This window comes from Ambystoma mexicanum, chromosome 3p, assembly GCF_040938575.1.
Source record: "Ambystoma mexicanum isolate Mex_15411 chromosome 3p, UKY_AmexF1_1, whole genome shotgun sequence".
Taxonomy (NCBI): domain Eukaryota; kingdom Metazoa; phylum Chordata; class Amphibia; order Caudata; family Ambystomatidae; genus Ambystoma; species Ambystoma mexicanum.
In genome coordinates this window covers 256,970,393-256,987,498 of record NC_090925.1, presented here as the reverse complement: position 1 = coordinate 256,987,498, position 17,106 = coordinate 256,970,393, and the positions used below count along the sequence as shown (strand labels likewise).

At 49.7% G+C, this 17,106-nt stretch overlaps 1 protein-coding gene across 3 annotated transcripts in view; it reads left to right on the top strand.

The window, feature by feature from the left end:
• The window catches only part of RBBP8NL (RBBP8 N-terminal like), a 249,042-nt gene that overhangs the window by 75,094 nt on the left and 156,842 nt on the right, over nucleotides 1-17,106 (top strand). The gene's annotated exons all lie outside the window — the stretch shown is intronic.

Below are 17,106 nucleotides of genomic sequence, written 5' to 3'. Positions count from 1 at the left end.
CCACCCTGCTGCCCACCCTGTCCGCTCTGCAGCAGTCAGGGCCCAGACACTGGAACTCAAAGAATGGGCCTCCGGGTTTCAAGAGAGACGCGATTGAACGCCAATGGCGACTGAAGGCGATTTACATAAAGGACTTTGCACTGGAAGGGGATTGGATAGCAAGGCACTGTTAAATAATCTTTCTCTGAAGGCTATGTGACAGGGTCATGTAGGTGACCCTTTCAGAGGGGCCCAGGGGCTCCACTCAACCTGGGCTAGGAGGCCTCTTGGGGCAGTGTCAGACCTACCAAGAGCTGGTGTGAGGAAGTTGTTGGAAACACCTACCCCTGGTTCCCCAGGATGCATGAAGCCTTGTATGTACATTGGTACCGTTATCTCAACCCGGTGCCTAGCACCCGTTGCCTATCTTGCCATACTTCTCTTTCCTTTACCGAGTTTGCCTGAAAAGGCGAGCAGCCAGATCCCGGGAAGGAAGGCCTGTGCGGGAATCAAGAGCCGAAGGTGCAGGCTACAGTTCCCAGCATGCAATGCTCTGTGACTCTGGATAATGAGAGCAATGGTTCTACTGAAGGTAGGGGAACATTCCAGAAAAGAAAGGTTCCGGCGGGCACAGGCGCAGCTAAACTACTCCTGGATGACCGCAAGGAAAATAATGCCTTCCCACCCGACCTACTAGAAGAAAGAACACATCCCTGCCCGCCCCAAAGAGGGAGGAGCTGAGACAGCCTCAATGAGACTGTGATTGGACATTTAGGGAAGGGGGAGGATCAAGCGAATCTGATGGACCCCAAAGACAGGAAGGGAGGACTGTAAAAGGCCAGGGAAGAGAGAAGGCAGGGTGGGTTATTTGGTTGAGGTTAGAAGGGGTCTAGGAGTGAGTGAGTGAGTCAGTGAGTGAGTGAGTGAGTGAGTGATGAGTGTGTAAATAAGGCCAGGAGGATGGAGAGGAATAGAATAGGAATAGAGAGGAGGAGTGAGAAGACAAGGCAGAGGAGAGAGGAGGATGAAGGGGAATAGAGAGGAGGAGTGAGAAAAGAAGGCAGAGGAGAGAGGAGGATGAAGGGGAATAGAGAGTAGTGAGAAGACGAGTGAGACCAAGAGGTAGAGAGCAGGAGCGGAGGCATAGAGTGGGGGCAAACACAGAGCATTGGTTTAAAGAAATGACATGGGAGGTCAATTAGGCCATCCCTATATAGGTCACCTACAAATTCCCAGAGAGGGAGAGAGACGGTTACAACCTTTGTCCCCAGAGACGTCTTTATGGGAGGGCAAAAGGGGCACCTTGGAGGGATCCCCCACAAGGCTGCCTGATCTGAAGTAAGATTCCATTGTTCACCAGACTTAAATAACACACACCAGGAGATGTTATGGCATGCTGCTGAGGCGCTAAACCTATTGTCTGTCTGTTTTGACAAGTACATTCTGCCTTGATCAATTAATCATGTAATGCTTTCTATGTTCACTGTGGAATACAAAGTTTGTGCGTTCCGTACTGCATAACGTCTGTAGCGTTCTTTCCTTCTTGTGGGAATTATTTTGTTCATGTGCAATAGCCAAAGTTGAAATCCATATTGATAAATTGAGTGCCACAATGGTTCAAACGTTAGCTCAGTGTGTTAGGCACGCATTGCAGAGATGTGTGTTCATATAACAGATTAGAAGAGCACATTCCAGCAAGGCTGGCTGAACCTTTCCTATGTCTGAAGTTTATAAACCTACCTGCATACGTACTTGGTTTTGCAACATAAGAGGTACTATTATCAGCAATGTTCCTGCACCAGATAGGGGTTGCTATAAAAACTAACGTGTCATTCATATGGTGATGGTCTAGAAATTGGTTTGTTCAGGTGGGGCGTTCTAAAACCTAGGCAATCCCCTCCAAAGATAAGCATAAACTATTAGTCCAAAAGGTGAATGAAAGACTGTGGGACCAAAGTGTTCATGTTTGTATCCAGGCTTTTCCAGCAGACGATACAGTGATCCTGGTCAAATCATATATCTGTTGCATTACTGTGCTGTCTTCTGTGAGGTTTGCCTTCTTGCATGCTGGTGGCAACGTTTAGCTCATTACTTGATCTTTCTTCTTATGTAGGCCATTTGAATGGAAGGGGTGGTAGACCGGAGAGAGCGGACCAGATGTTGTAGGCATTGGGCAAGCATATTTTAGGGTCTGTTCGTTTGACACAAACAACTTTTTGCTTTTTGTATAAAAGTCAAACGTTTTCTGCACGTTTATGAATGACAATTTCACAAGCCATTGTTTTGGAAGTATTTAAAGCTTAAAAGTACAAAAGACATACCTAGATTAAATCAGGTAAATCACATTGATTGGTATGCTGGTACGTATATACTTCCCTTGATGATGGAGAGAATGTAGCTAGAATCATTCCCATTTTTGCGTAACACCCTTCTGTAATGTTTTGGTTTTGAAAATGGTCAGGTTTGGAAATGTGATTTATGCACTTTGCAAATCAGTTTTATAAAATCAGATTGTTCTAGTACATGGTAGGAGCTGGAAAAGAAATTGTTCAAATGCAGAAATTGCAGAGATGGCACAAATCCCAGCTTCACTCCTTAAGCAATGTGTGATCCTGGGCATCTCATTTAATCTTGTATTGCTTAACCTCTCAGTGTTGCCAGTCCCTAAACCTTTCAAAATTGTCAGCCCCTCAGTGTGATTTCGTTCTCATGGTATGATCTTCATAAAAGCCTCACTCATGGTTTCACTGGCTATAGGGTTGCTTCCACTATAATAGTGAGCATTGATATACTGCACACCACAGGCACTTGTTCCCCTGAGCTCTAATAGCAACGCTATTTGAAAACCATGTCCCACTTCTAATCTCAGTCTCTCTGGATAGAGGCACCTTCCTGGTAGCTTCTAATCTGCCTCCACTATCCATGCTATGGTATGGGTAGCTTTCTCTTTCCTGACAATTGGTCTACTCTATCCATGCTTGAGCACTTTTGCATACTCTGAGTCAGCTAATGTGTGCTCTCTGCCTATTCTGGGTTACATGTACCTTTTACATACAGTACTGCATTAATACTACAGGCTGCATACCTTCCCGGATGATATTGATAAAAAGTATCCTGTTTCTATCCTAGAAGAGAAGTAACCTCTTCGTAGATTGCTAATGGTGGCCTTCAAATGCTACTTGTTTTTCAATCTGATCAGAGCAAGAATGAAGAGGGTAAGGGGATTTAAAGGGAGTAAACATGCTTATTTTGAATGCTGCGAGGCAGCGTGTCTACCTATGGGATTTGCTCACGTTGGGGGGGAGGGGTTGCACCAGATATACTTGATCACTTAATTCCTTTGGTTTGACTGAGGGAGGCCCCAAAGATGTCCATACCCATGGCCCCAAAAAAGCTTAAAATGGCCCTGTTTGTGCCTCCCAAATTCAGGGTCCGCTTAGACAGTAGGGCAAGCTTGTCTGTAGTGAACCAGTCCTAGATTATCCATTTCGGGATTGGGGGGCTAGGGAGGTGGGAGCTCCCTCCAAGGTTGCGGGCCAGTGTAGAGAGACCACCCCTACACATCGAGCATCATTTCTCTGTCTGTATGTTATGAAAAATAAAAGCGCATTGCATTTGTTCTGTGGTGTGCTAATGATATTGTCACACCTGCCAAACACAACCACGTGAATTGAAGCATGCTATAGATACGGGAAAAGACTTGCTCCATTCTGGCCCCAAGTGCCCCAATCTGGAATAGAGGAACGCCCATCTGAGGTAAACCGAGACACATATATCTCTGCGCCTTTGTTTATTTTGGTGTTTCATGCAGCACACACATTCTACCTCCCGGCTGCTTTGGGAGAGTTTGCAGACACTGCATCATATTGCAATGGCAGAAAACATTCCAATACTCATAGGAAACGGAGAAACAATCAGTGTGTCAAAGGGACTCGGCTGTTCCCTAGGCTCTAAACCCCTGAGAAGGACCCTGTGAAGGTTTGAGGAGCATGAACGCCCACAGTTGTCATGGTAGCTGAAAGCAGTCATGCCAGCTATGATCCCCTGGGTTGTGGAGGGAGTGAACTCCTCCTGTCAGGTAGGCCTGATCCCCACCGAACTGAAGCAGGCAACAGTGATCCCGCTCCTGAAGAGACCGTCCCTGGATGCCTCGGTGCTGGCTAACTTTCTCCCTATTTGCCCTCTCCCTTTTTTAATGAAGCTGCTAGAATCTGATAGCACCTCTTCTTTCCTCTTTTTTTGAAACCTTGACATTCCTTGACACCTTTCAGTCTGGGTTTCAGCTGGGGTGTGGCACCAAGAGAGTCCTGGTGTCTGTGGTCGATGACCTTACCATCCTGGCGGACCAGGGCGGAGTGGGTGCGCTGATTGTGTTAGACCCATCTGCGGCATTCGACACGGTCGAACACTCTGTTCTGCTGTCTTGCCTGAAGGCAGCAGGCTTCTCAGGGCCCGTCATGACCTGGTTTGTATCATTCCTAACTGACAGGAGTCAGTCACTTTTCTAACACCCTTTTCTCTCATCCCCTTGTGCACTATCCTGCGGTGTCCCGCAGGGCTCCGCCTTGTTCCCCATGCTTTTTAACATCTACATTCAGCCGCTGGTTTGCCTCATTCATTCTTACAGCTTCTGCTGTTATTCCTATGTCAACAACACTCAGATCTTGGTCCAACTTGACTGCGACCAAGCAATGGCAGCCCTTCAACTGTGTGAATGTCTGTCAGCAGTGGGAAGCTGGATGAGTGTGAACTGACTCAAGCTGAACGGGTACAAGACTGATGTTCTGGTGGTTGGCTCCCCTTCTTCTGCCACTCCTTGGACATCTTCCCATCCCAGTGACTGTTGTCAGGAATTTAGGGATCCTTCTGTGATCCACTCTGTTGATGACACCTCAAATAAGCGTGGTGTGTAAAACTGGGCACTTCCTTCTCAGAGTGCAGCGGAAAGTGCTTCCCTTTCTGCCTGTATATCTACGACCTATGATGGTAGCATCATTAATTACCAGTCGCATTGACTATTGCAATGCGCTCTACCTAGCAAAGCCTTTGGGCACCATACACCACCTTCAACTGCTGTAAAACTTAGCAGCCACGATGGCAACAAACTCCCCCTATGGAGCCCACATAAGCCTAGTGCTTCGGGGCCTCCAGTTGCCCAGAGGATTACATTTAACTCCTTGTGCCTGGTCCACCGGCCTTCTATCGGCAGGGGGCTGACTATCTGCCCCTACATTCCAGAACAGGCTCTTCGTTCTGGCATTGCCAATTTGGTGACAATTTCAAAGGTTCGACTTGCCAGTGTGGGTGAACGAGCATGCTCATGTGCAGTGAGCGAACTGTGGAAATCAGTATTGCCTTTCGACCTCAGAGGCACCGTGAATCACCTTCAGTTTAGGCGTGTGCTGAAGAATGTTCTGTTTTAGAGCACAGGGGTAGGCAGTGTCCTTGTTTCCCTCACGCCAAGATGCCCTGGGGTGAAAGTGCGTGCCAAAAATGTGTAAAACATTCATAACATATAGCAGATGCCTGAATTCTAGTTCAAAACATCTGTAGAGCCAAAGGTTGCAGGGCCCTGTCCTTGAGGCATAATAGTTACTGGGATTATCGGTCAACTTCACGCGAGTCCTCATAGTGTGGCTCATCTTTTCTTCGGTAAAAATGGCTGTGGTTCTTGCTTAGCGCTTTCCCATTTGTTCTACCATAGGTGTAGCGGGCAGGGTAGCCCTCTGCCGCCCTGTGTGCCCCCTTACCCTGTGTCCCACTTGCCAGCTAACCCTCACTTTACCCCAGAAAATGAGTTCAAGACCATACTTGCAGGGTCATCCGAGAGACACACAACTGGGTGAATTGCCCACTGCGCCACATCTAGATAATAGTGTGAATGTTGGCATGACCACACCTGGATGGGGTCTTGGATATTGGCCGGCGCCGCGTCTAGATGGGAGTGTGGGGGCCGGCGGTTGCCGTACTCGGACAGAATTGTGATCGTTGGCAAGGTAAAGATCAGGTAACCCACTAACCAATATAAGCTCAAACTCTGCATACTTACCTCACTCAAAACTCACTCAAAAAGATCACACAACCATCTCTCGCACAACAAGCCGCACGCACTTCACAACACTGCAACAACACATAAGCCGGAACAACAGCACACGTGGACTGACTCCGATCCGATACCCGCACCAAAGCTCAGCACCCAGTGTATACTGAGTTGAAGCTGCCAACAGAACACCACTCCTCTCACTATCCTCCTCCCTTCTTCACCTTACTAACCCATCCCACCTTTATCGTTTACAGATCCGCCAGAGCGCCTGGGGACCAATTCCGTTGGTGACGGTCCGCAGTACAAATACCTTTAACATTTAACATTTAACATTTAACACCCCTCCCCCCCATTACAAGGCGTGCCTGTTGCCCTCTTTTTTTAGTCTACCTTTTCTGGGATTGAACTCTATGGTGGTGTCCGATGCAAGGACAGCCAGTAACCCCCATTGTGTTTCCTTTTATGTAACTTCCAACATAAATATAGTGTCCCGCTCTCATCCACCAATTAAACCCCATTGGTCCTGCAGCCTGGGATATGAACTGCGAAAAGATGACTGCAAACTAATGCCTCAAGTTGACTGGCTACCGCTATGGTGAGGATGAATTTCAATTCGTAAGTTCCCAATTGAGTTAGCACATGTTTTTATTTGTTTCAATGACAAAGAGGCTGCCTAATTACTTGGTATTTTAATGATTAGAAGTTCAGCAATATTACACCAAGAATTCAGGCGCCTAAGAGCAATCAGACAATCTTAATGGAACATGGACGCAGGAGTATAGTGACCAATGGATGCATGCTTATAGTGACCAATGGATGGATGCATGCTTATGGTAGCCAATGGATGCATGCTTAAAGTGGTCAGTGGACGCATGCTTACAGTGGCCAGTGGTTGCATGCTTATAGTGGCCAATGGACGCATGCTTACAGTGGCCATTGGGTGCATGCTTATAGTGGCCAGTGGTTGCATTCTTATAGTGGTACATGGACGCATGCTTATAGTGGTCATTGGACGCATGCTTACAGTGGGCAATGGACGCTTGCTTATAGTGGCCAATGGATGCATGCTTATGGTAGCCAATGGAAACATGCTTAAAGTGGGCAATGGACGCATGCTTACAGTGGCCAATGGACGCATGCTTACAGTACCCAATGGACGCTTGCTTGTAGTGGCCAATGGATGCATGGTTATGGTAGCCAATGGAAACATGCTTAAAGTGGGCAATGGACGCATGATTACAGTGGCCAACGGACGCATGCTTACAGTACTCAATGGGCGCGTGCTTACAGTGCCCAATGGGCGCATGCTTGGAGTGGCCAATGGACGCATGCTTATAGTGGTCAGTGGAAAGGCTGGCACTAAAAGAAAAGGAAAGGAAAGATCTGTCCAAGTTGACTGTGCAGCAGATCCATGAGTGAAATTTGAAAGCATTAGGCAAATGAAGCATAACATAGTTGGCATGATGCCCTCAGGTCCAGCTCAGAGAGAACCTTTAGTTATGCAGGGCTCGGGGACGACCTGAGGAGCTTCATCTGATCAGTCGTTAATACTGATTTCTTTCATTTTTATATTATGGTGATTTTTGTTCCAAAGTGATTGCATAGAAATGTGGTGTCTTGCTCCTCTTTTTAAATACTGAACATGCCAAGTGGCGTGAAAACATCCTCCCAAAAGGTATTTTTCCAATGTTATGTTAAGTTATAAGGAATTGTACCTTGCGCCACTGTCATTTCCATCATCCCCAGGCACTCTGGTGAATTTGGAAGAGAGTGGGTTGGTTTGGTCAGCTGGGACGAGAGGGAAAGGCCATATGGCAGTGCTTTGTCTTGTGATCACACATGGGAAGTACACTGAACTCAGCGCACTTGCACGCTTTCTAGGTGTGAAGTGTGGGATCCCTTGAAGGCTTTGTTTCCAGAGGGATGGCTTCGGGCCTACTGTTTGAGCTTGTGTTGGCCAGGGGTGATGACCTTTGTAGTTAGAAGTGTAAGTTTGTGATGTTCACAAACTGGGGAGATTTGTTAAAAGCTGTATGACGTGGTGTTTTGAGTTTGTGTGTGGTGTGTAAGGTGGAGGGAAGCAAATGTATTAAAAAGGTATTAAAAACATGTTACAAAAGCAATAGTCCCAATAAACAGTCAGTTGATGTGCATTTTGCCTCATACTAAAGCTTGGCCTAGACCTCTTTCAATATGTTTCAAGAACCGTGTATATGGACGAGCAAAAGGCAAGAGTGATGCATGGCGCATGCCATTGGCTATCTTTCTAGAGAGAGAGAGAAACCTCAACCCAACTTCTAGGCTCTGAATATCGAATGAGCACAGGTCAAAACATGTTTTACTGACAGTCTATAATGCAAGCCCTCACATGTGTACATGGTATCTCAGGGGTGTCATATAGCTGAGTTTGAAGCAGAAATAGTAGCAGTGTCACAATATGTCTATCCTTATTCCACACCAGAAAACAAGCTGAAGAAGAGAACGAAGAAACACAACCACAAGTCTCTGTCAGGAAAGAGGGACACCTGGGACTTTTGTTGTGGATTCATAAGGGTGTTGCAAACCCTTTCATCCGTGGCCTCAAACCCAAGTTTGTGACTGCCCTGCTGCGTTTTCCTTCACACATGTCTTTTGTTGGTTCACAGGGGTTCCCGAACCCTATCTTCTCCAACCCCATGCTGAATCCCATGGACATGTGGCTTGACCTCCTCAATGAGCCTGTGGCACAGTAACATCTTCCAGCGGGGGATAGCTGGAGCAAGGACTCTTCCTCTACTTCTTCCTCCTTAAGGTCTCTGGCGAGAGCCTGGTCAACTTCCCACCCTAGGAGCCTGATGTAAGCCCACTTCCAGAGCTCTCTACACCTCCTCTGCTCTCTCTCCTCACCAACAAGCTGCAAGCACATTCTTCATCCCACCTCTAAGACATGCCTAGGACCAACTGGGCGTCCTCTTACCTTCCTGATCTGTCTGACAAACAGGTCTCTATGTTCTGCTTCCTCTGTTTCTCCTGCCTCCCATGGATTATCTCCAACCTTCTCCTGTCACCCACCTCCTCCATGCCTCCTCCCACCACCGCCATTGCTTCAACCTCCTTCTTGTGTCCTCCAACCACCTCCTGATTTTGGCCAAACTCCTCCTTATTTGCTCCAGCAACCTCCTTCTCCACCTCTGACTTCCAACCTCCTTTCCAAATGCTCCTCGCCAATTCCCATAACATTCCCCAACTCACTCTAACCTTCTGCACCATCCTTCGTCTCCAAACCGCCACACTGCCTGACTGAGTTTGTGGGCTTTTATAGTCCTGTGTTCACTCCCGTGGGTTGGGATCTATGTGACGGTCTGAACCTGTGTCCTAGAATTGGTGATGGACTTGAAATGGCAGCGACTCATAAGTTCACTTTGAACTATAGGAACTGGACCAAGTGTTTATTTGGCCTGTCCTCAATCTTGGAATCCACTTCTCCTTTCCTGGCAACGCAAAGGACTGCCAAAGCAGGACACAGCTGGCTGGCTTCCCCAGCATGTGGACCTGATGCTGGTAAATATTCTGAACATTCTTTTAATCCCTCTGAATGTGAATAGAATGATTGTTCTTGTCAAAATTGCAACTTTGGTAAAATTTGTCAAGGCCCTAAAATGAAGACTGGGATCAAATCCCAGCTTCTCCACTTCTCCACGTAACCGAAGTGTGTGATCTTGAGCAAATGTTGCTCTATAATATTATTGACCAATCAAATGCACATCACAAAGTTAATGGTCTCTTGTTCTCCTGTGATGCTCTAGAGTCTACAGTATAACAGATTGATGTCAATCCCTCTGATGTCATTTTATATTGTCCCTTCCAACAGTGTCAAGAGCTATGCAAACTATGGGGCCACTGGGTCTTTTGCGGCACAGTGCCTGCACATCCTAGCACCTGCCCTGGGAGGACCCACTGTATAATGCGTGTCCAGTGTCCATCTCTTCTGCTAGTCTGTGTCCATGGAACACAGCGCGATCCGCTGGTGTGGGCCTTGTCTACTCCATGGGTCAGGTCATGACAGAGAACTGTACATATACCCTCCGCACCCGGCCTTATGGGCCCTGTTTGTGATAGTGCACTCCTCCCTTCAGTCCGGTTGAGCTGGTTCTTTGGGCAGTGCCCTCTGGCTCAGCTTACTGTCATAATTACCTACCCAACGAGACAAGAATGTGCTTTCAAGAGCGCGGAATAAGAACTGATGGGACTTGAGAGAGACCCAAACTTCCAGAACAGCTTGGAGTGTAAAAGAACAGAGTACCCAGCCCAACTTCCCAATTATGGGAGCCCTGTGATAGGGAGGGGTGCAGTGGACCACCCAGAGTTGGAGAGGTGCAGGTGGTGGAGAGGGGAACGAAGCATCACACAGGGGTGCAGAGGTTGAGCAGAGTTGAGGGTCAAAGGCATACAGACATTTGTAACCTCAGTCAGGGCCGGCCCTATGCAAGGGAAGGCTGTGCCATCGTCCAGGGCTCAGTGATCATGGGGGCCCTGCAGGCACCAGATGCCCGGATTAACCAGGCAATATAGATTGTGTTCTAAGGGTGATGCACTGCTAGACAAGATATAACTCTTGGTTTTGGCAGAGCATGCGAAGGGCAAGCTACGTATTAATGATAGTCCATTTGAGCAACCATTGTTTTAGCTAAGAGGTATATTCTGAAAATGTTCGTGAAAAGAAGGGCAAAAGGGGCATTTTTAGTTGCCCAATTGCTCAATTTTTCAAGACAATCAAAATGTCCCTCCCGAAAAATGTTTAAACTATCACCCTTATTTTCTTGTCTTTTCATTTGACACACCAAAAAGCATTTTTGTATGTAGAATTTCACATTAACTCGCATGACATACGACGCGTGCTTTTGTCAAACAATGAAAAACAACCAGGGTACCTTTCTGCTCATTATTTACTGTTGTGAATGCTTAAGTCTTGGTAGTACATTTACAATAACCACAGGTCACTTTTTAAACCTTCCACTAAATTTCATTTTGGTATTTGGAGTCTTCAATTAAATATGGGGTAAAATGACCCTTAGTCATACTCTCTTTGGCTAACATATTTCCATAAGAAATAAAATATTTGTCCGAGTATTATGTGTGTGTAATTTTCAAGTCACTTTTATAAAACTGTATTTTTAGAAGGCAAGCATGGGAGCAAGGAGGGGAAAGGAGGAGAGGGCATGCAAGTCAAGATGATTTCCCAGGGATGAGGGAAGAGAGGTTACTGGCCTGGAGACTGAAGAGCGAGTCAAGAGGATTTTCCCAGGGATGAGGGAAGAGAGGTTGCTGGCCTGGAGACTGGAGAGCGAGTCAAGAGGATTTCCCAGGGATGAGGGAAGAGATATTGCTGGCCTGGAGACTGGAGAGCAAGACAAGAGGAATTTCCAGGGAGGAGGGAAGAGAGGTTGCTGGCCTGGAGACTGGAGAGCGAGTCAAGAGAATTTCCCAGGGATGAGGGAAGAGAGGTTGCTGGCCTGGAGACTGGAGAGCGAGTCAAGAGGAATTGTCAGGTAGGAGGGAAGAGAGGTTGCTGGGCTGGAGACTGGAGAGCGAGTCAAGAGGATTTCCCAGGGATGAGGGAAGAGAGGTTGCTGGCCTGGAGACTGGATAGCGAGTCAAGAGAATTTCCCAGGGATGAGGGAAGAGAGGTTGCTGGCCTGGAGACTGGAGAGCGAGTCAAAGGGATTTTCCAGGGATGAGGGAAGAGAGGTTGCTGGCCTGGAGACTGGAGAGCGAGTCAAGAGGATTTTCCAGGGATGAGGGAAGAGAGGTTGCTGGACTGGAGACTGCAGAGCGAGTCAAGAGAATTTCCCAGGGATGAGGGAACAGAGGTTGCTGGCCTGGAGACTGGAGAGCGAGTCAAGAGAATTTCACAGGAATGAGGGAAGAGATTTTGCTGGGCTGGAGACTGGGGAGCGAGTCAAGAGGATTTCCAGGGGATGAGGGAAGAGAGTTTGCTGGGCTGGAGACTGGGGAGCGAGTCAGGAGGATTTCCAAGGGACGAGGGAAGAGAGGTTGCTGGGCTGGAGACTGGAGAGCGAGTCAAGAGGATTTCCCAGGGACGAGGGAAAAGAGGTTGCTGTCCTGGAGACTGGATAGCGAATCAAGAGGATTTCCCAGGGATGAGGGAAGAGAGGTTGCTGGCCTGGAGGCTGGAGAGCGAGTCAAGAGGATTTCCCTGGGATGAGGGAAGAGAGGTTGCTGTCCTGGAAACTGGAGATCGACTCAAGATGATTTCCCAGGGATGAGGAAAGAGAGGTTACTGGCCTGGAGACTGGAAAGCGAGTCAAGATGATTTCCCAGGGATGCGGGAAGAGAGGTTGCTGGCCTGGAGACTGGAGAACCAGTCTAGAGGATTTCCCAGGGATGCGGGAAGAGAGGTTGCTAGCCTGGAGACTGGAGAGCGAGTCACGAGGATTTCCCAGGGATGAGGGAAGAGAGGTTGCTAGCCGGGAGACTGAAGAGCGAGTCACGAGGATTTTCCAGGGAAGAGAGATTACTGTCCTGGAGACTGAAGAGCGAGTCACAAGGATTTTCCAGGGATGAGGGAAGAGAGGTTGCTGTCCTGGAGACTGGAGAGCGAGTCAGGAGGATTTCCCAGGGATAATGGAAGAGAGGTTGCTGGCCTGGAGACTGGGGAGCGAGTCAGGAGGATTTCCCAGGGACGAGGGAAGAGAGGTTGCTGGGCTGGAGACTGGAGAGTGAGTCAAGAGGATTTCTCAGGGACGAGGGAAGAGAGGTTGCTGGCCTGGAGACTGGATAGCGAATCAAGAGGATTTTCCCAGGGATGAGGGAAGAGAGGTTGCTGGCCTGGAGACTGGAGAGCGAGTCAAGAGGATTTCCCTGGGAAGAGGGAAGAGAGGTTGCTGGCCTGGAGACTGGACAGTGAGTCAAGATGATTTCCCAGGGATGAGGGAAGAGAGGTTGCTGTCCTGGAAACTGGAGAGCAACTCAAGATGATTTCCCAGGGATGAGGGAAGAGAGGTTGCTGGCCTGGAGACTGGAAAGCGAGTCAAGATGATTTCTCAGGGATGAGGGAAGAGAGGTTGCTGGCCTGGAGACTGGAGAGCGAGTCAAGATGATTTCCCAGGGATGCGGGAAGAGAGGTTGCTGGCCTGGAGACTGGAGAACCAGTCAAGAGGATTTCCCAGGGAAGCGGGAGGAGAGGTTGCTGGCCTGGAGACTGGAGAGCGAGTCACGAGGATTTTCCAGGGATGAGGGAAGAGCGATTGCTGGCCAGGAGACTGAAGAGCGAGTCACAAGGATTTTCCAGGGATGAGGGAAGAGAGGTTGCTGTCCTGGAGACTGGAGAGTGAGTCAAGAGGATTTCCCAGGGAAGAGAGGTTGCTGGCCTGGAGACTGGAGAGCAAGTCAAGATGGTTTCCCAGGGATAATGGAAGAGAGGTTGCTGGCCTGGAGGCTGGAGAGAGAGTCAAGATGATTTCCCAGAGATGCGGGAAGAGAGGTTGCTGGCCTGGAGACTGGAGAGCGAGTCAAGATGATTTCCCAGGAATGCGGGAAGAGAGGTTGCTGGACTGGAGACTAGAGAGAGAGTCGAGATGATTTCCCAGGGATGAGGGAAGAGAGGTTCCTGGCTTGGAAACTGGAGATGGAGTCAAGATGATTTCCCAGGGATGAGGGAAGAGAGGCTGCTGGCCTGGAGACTGGAGAGCGAGTCAAGATGATTTCTCAGGGATGAGGGAAGAGAGGTTGCTGGCCTGGAGACTGGAGAGCGAGTCAAGATGATTTCCCAGGGATGCAGGAAGAGAGGTTGCTGGCCTGGAGACTGGAGAGCGAGTCAAGAGGATTTCCCAGGGAAGCGGGAAGAGAGGTTGCTGGCCTAGAGAATGGAGAGCGAGTCAAGAGGATTTCCCAGGGATGCGGGAAGAGAGGTTGCTGGCCTGGAGACTGGAGAGCGGGTCAAGAGGATTTCCCAGGGATGCAGGAAGAGAGGTTGCTGGCCTGGAGACTGGAGAGCGAGTCAAGAGGATTTCCCAGGGAAGCGGGAAGAGAGGTTGCTGGCCTGGAGAATGGAGAGCGAGTCAAGAGGATTTCCCAGGGATGCGGGAAGAGAGGTTGCTGGCCTGGAGACTGGAGAGCGGGTCAAGAGGATTTCCCAGGGATGCAGGAAGAGAGGTTGCTGGCCTGGAGACTGGAGAGCGAGTCAAGAGGATTTCCCAGGGATGCGGGAAGAGAGGTTGCTGGCCGGGAGACTGGAGAGCGAGTCAAAAGGATTTTCCAGGGATGAGGGAAGAGAGGTTGCTGGCCTGGAGACTGGATAGCGAATCAAGAGGATTTCCCAGGGATGAGGGAAGAGAGGTTGCTGGCCTGGAGACTGGAGAGCGAGTCAAGAGGATTTCCCAGGGATGAGGGAAGAGAAGTTGCTGTCCTGGAGACTGGACAGCGAGTCAAGAGAATTTCCCAGGGATGAGGGAAGAGAGTTTGCTGGGCTGGAGACTGGGGAGCGAGTCAAGAGGATTTCCCAGGGATGAGGGAAGAGAGGTTGCTGGCCTGGAGACTGGAAAGCGACTCAAGATGATTTCTCAGGGATGAGGGAAGAGAGGTTGCTGGCCTGGAGACTTGAGAGCGAGTCACGAGGATTTTCCAGGGATGAGGGAAGAGAGATTGCTGGCCGGGAGACTGAAGAGCGACTCACAAGGATTTTCCAGGGATGAGGGAAGAGAGGTTGCTGTCCTGGAGACTGGAGAGCGAGTCAAGAGGATTTCCCAGGGAAGAGAGGTTGCTGGCCTGGAGACTGGAGAGCGAGTCAAAATGATTTCCCAGGGATAATGGAAGAAAGGTTGCTGGCCTGGAGGCTGGAGAGCGAGTCAATTTGATTTCCCAGAGATGCGGGAAGAGAGGTTGCTGGCCTGGAGACTGGAGAGCGAGTCAAGATGATTTCCCAGGAATGCGCTAAGAGAGGTTGCAGGACTGGAGACTGGAGAGCGAGTCAAGATGATTTCCCAGGGATTAGGGAAGAGAGGTTGCTGGCTTGGAAACTGGAGATGGAGTCAAGATGATTTCCCAGGGATGAGGGAAGAGAGGTTGCTGGCCTAGTGACTGGAGAGCGAGTCAAGATGATTTCTCAGGGATGAGGGAAGAGAGGTTGCTGGCCTGAAGACTGGAGAGCAAGTCAAGATGATTTCCCTGGGATGCAGGAAGAGAGTTGCTGGCCTGGAGACTGGAGAGCGAGTCAAGAGGATTTCCCAGGGATGCGGGAAGAGAGGTTGCTTGCCTGGAGACTGGAGAGCGAGTCAAGAGGATTTCCCAGGGATGCGGGAAGAGAGGTTGCTGGCCTGGAGACTGGAGAGCGAGTCAAGAGGATTTCCCAGGGATGCGGGAAGAGAGGTTGCTGGCCCGGGAGACTGGAGAGTGAGTCACAAGGATTTTCCAGGAGTGAGGGAAGAGAGGTTGCTAGCCTGGAGACTGGAGAGCGAGTCACGAGGCTTCTCCAGGGATGAGAGAAGAGAGATTGCTGGCCTGGAGACTGGAGAGCGAGTCAAATGGATTTCCAAGGGATGTGGGAAGAGAGGTTGCTGGCGGGAGACGACTGTAGAGCAAGTCAAGATGATTTCCCAGGGATGAGGGAAGAGAGGTTGCTGGCTTCGAAACTGGAGATCGAGTCAAGAAGATTTCCCAGGGATGAGGGAAGAGAGGTTGCTGTCCTAGAGACTGTTGAGCAAGTCAAGATGATTTCTCAGGGATGAGGGAAGAGAGGTTGCTGGCCTGGAGACTGGAGAGCGAGTCAAGATGATTTCCCAGGGATGCAGGAAGAGAGGTTGGTTGCCTGAAGACTGGAGAGCGAGTCAAGAGGATTTCCCAGGGATGCGGGAAGAGAGGTTGCTGGCCTGGAGACTGGAGAGTGAGTCAAGAGGATTTCCCAGGGATGCGGGGAGAGAGGCTGCTGGCCTGGAGACTGGAGAGCGAGTCAAGAGGATTTCCCAGGGATGCGTGAAGAGAGGTTGCTGGCCTGGAGACTGGAGAGCGAGTCAAGAAGATTTCCCAGGGATGAGGGAAGAGAGGTTGCTGGCCTGGAGACTGGAGAGCGAATCAGGAGGATTTCCCAGGGATGAGGGAAGAGAGGTTGCTGGGCTGGAGACTGGAGAGCGAATCAGGAGGATTTCCCAGGGATGAGGGAAGAGAGGTTGCTGGGCTGGAGACTGGGGAGCGAGTCAAGATGATTTCCCAGGGATGCAGGAAGAGAGGTTGGTTGCCTGAAGACTGGAGAGCGAGTCAAGAGGATTTCCCAGGGATGCGGGAAGAGAGGTTGCTGGCCTGGAGACTGGAGAGTGAGTCAAGAGGATTTCCCAGGGATGCGGGGAGAGAGGCTGCTAGCCTGGAGACTGGAGAGCGAGTCAAGAGGATTTCCCAGGGATGCGTGAAGAGAGGTTGCTGGCCTGGAGACTGGAGAGTGAGTCAAGATGATTTCCCTGGGATGCGGGAAGAGAGGTTGCTGGCCTGGAGACTGGAGAGTGAGCCACAAGGATTTTCCTGGGATGAGGGAAGAGAGGTTGCTGGCTTGGAGACTGGAGAGCGAGTCACACGATTTTCCAGGGATGAGGGAAGAGAGGTTGCTGGCCTGGAGACTGGAAAGTGAGTCAAGAGGATTTCCCAGGGATGAGGGAAGAGAGGTTGCTGGCCTGGAGACAGGAGAATGAGTCTCAAGGACTTTCCAGGTATGAGGGAAGAGAGTTTGCTGGCCTGGAGACTGGAGAGCGAGTCAAGAGGATTTCCCAGGGATGCGGTAAGAGATGTTGCTGGCCTGGAGACTGGAGAGCGAGTTAAGAGGATTTCCCATCGATGCAGGAAGAGAGGTTGCTGGCCTGGAGGCTGGAAAGCGAGTCAAGATGATTTCCCAGGAATGCAGGAAGAGAGGTTGCTGGACTGGAGACTGGAGAGCGAGTCAAGATGATTTCCCAAAGATGAGGGAAGAGAGGTTGCTGGCTTGGAAACTGGAGATGGAGTCAAGATGATTTCCCAGGGATGAGGGAAGAGAGGATGCTGGCCTAGAGACTGGAGAGTGAGTCAAGATGATTTCTCAGGGATGAGGGAAGAGAGGTTGCTGG